At 37.4% G+C, this 1,510-nt stretch overlaps 1 non-coding gene across 1 annotated transcript; it reads left to right on the top strand.

Annotated features, from left to right (window-relative positions):
• Positions 1-315: 315 nt before the first annotated feature.
• trnai-uau (transfer RNA isoleucine (anticodon UAU)) lies at positions 316-409 on the top strand. Its single transcript has 2 exons — positions 316-353; positions 374-409. It is a non-coding gene; the product is annotated as a tRNA-Ile (tRNA).
• Positions 410-1,510: the final 1,101 nt, after the last annotated feature.

The following is a 1,510-nucleotide window of genomic DNA, read 5'->3' as shown; positions in this document are numbered from 1 at the left end:
TATTGTCAATTTACTGGACTTCTGAAGAAACCTAGCTACAACGAAAATACAAACTGCACAGTTTAAGGCACATGAAGAGAAATCAGTGTGCTGATTGACTCAAAAAATGTCGCTACAAATAATCTGCCAGGCTTATTTACTTGTTCGACCACCTCCCTCCGTCCCCCTTTGCTGTTAGCACAATTCTTTCAGTTTCTTTTCTTGTATTTTCCTTGCTTTTTTAGTGTTCCCCATGTGGAGATGGATCCACAACCGAAACTGTTTTCACCCTGTGTTTCTGCAGCGTCAGTCTGTATAAGGATCACAACTTGCCCAGCTCCAGTGGCGCAATCGGTCAGCGCGCGGTACTTATACAGCAGTGCATAGCGGAGTTATGCCGGGGTTGTGAGTTCAAGCCTCACCTAGAGCAGTGTTTTCAGCTACTGAAAGCAACTGTCGAGTTTAGATACTCTTAGGTATTTGATGGAGATAAACTAACATCAAATGAACAAGTAAAGGTTTATTTTGAGTCACAATCAAAGAAGGCTCCACAGCTGAAACATTATGTTTCCTTCTCTTTTCAGCATGGAATAAACCTTGACTTTTCCTTTGAAGCCCATGCATGCTGACGCAGCTCCCTACTAAAATTACCATCAGCTGTGTACCTCCAACTGACCTGTACACAAATATATGAGAGAGGTCTACTGTGATGAGAGGAGCACTGAAGACTTGAAAAAGCTCTCGCATTAGATTCTGTGTTTTTGTTGTTCCCCAGATTTGTTTTTAATGTTCTTTTTCTTTTGAAGGTGTTGCGTTTGTTTTTTTTTCATAGTTGTTAGACTACTACAGGGATTTACCTAGGTTCCTGAAAGATTCTCGTTTTGTGTTTGTTGTGTTTTCGGGTTACAACATTTTTTTTTCTATTGATAGGACCCCACACATTACTATGGGAGTAGTTAACTTTAGTTCTTACATTGTACCTGAAATTACCACATAAACAACTACTCTGTTTCCATTTTTTTAAAAGGCACAAGTGAAGTTTGTTTTTCCTTGCTGCTGATTGGTAGCTACAATGGGTCAATTGCAATAAACTTATATACAATAAACTCCGCTGAAATTTGTCAGCAGCTCTGTACTAAACCTGTTCTCGATTGCAACAAACCTAAAATAACAGCTGCTGCCCATTAGATGTTACTGCATTAGGAGTCTAGCTTAAGCCACCTCTTCATAGGTTTTAAGCAACTCGGTAGCGGACTAAGCAGAACAATTGATCACATTAGAACTGTCTTGAATGTAATGGAAATAATGTACTCATTAATTAACAAGCTTATGCACCACTTGCTTGAAAATTATTATTATATTTAACTAAAATTGCTTTCCAGACACCACAAATATTCACAATGAATGTTATCATAACACATTTTTAGTAATACAAGTGTTATTTATTAATAATTAGGTTCCATGTATATCTTTATTAATAGCTGTATTACAAGTAATGCATATACAGTCTTTATTACAGTTAGTTTTCAGT

Source organism: Atractosteus spatula (genome assembly GCF_055471065.1).
Source record: "Atractosteus spatula isolate fAtrSpa1 chromosome 10 unlocalized genomic scaffold, fAtrSpa1.hap1 SUPER_10_unloc_5, whole genome shotgun sequence".
In the NCBI taxonomy this organism is placed as follows: Eukaryota; Metazoa; Chordata; class Actinopteri; order Semionotiformes; family Lepisosteidae; genus Atractosteus; species Atractosteus spatula.
This window is presented reverse-complemented; position numbering and strand designations above follow the sequence as displayed.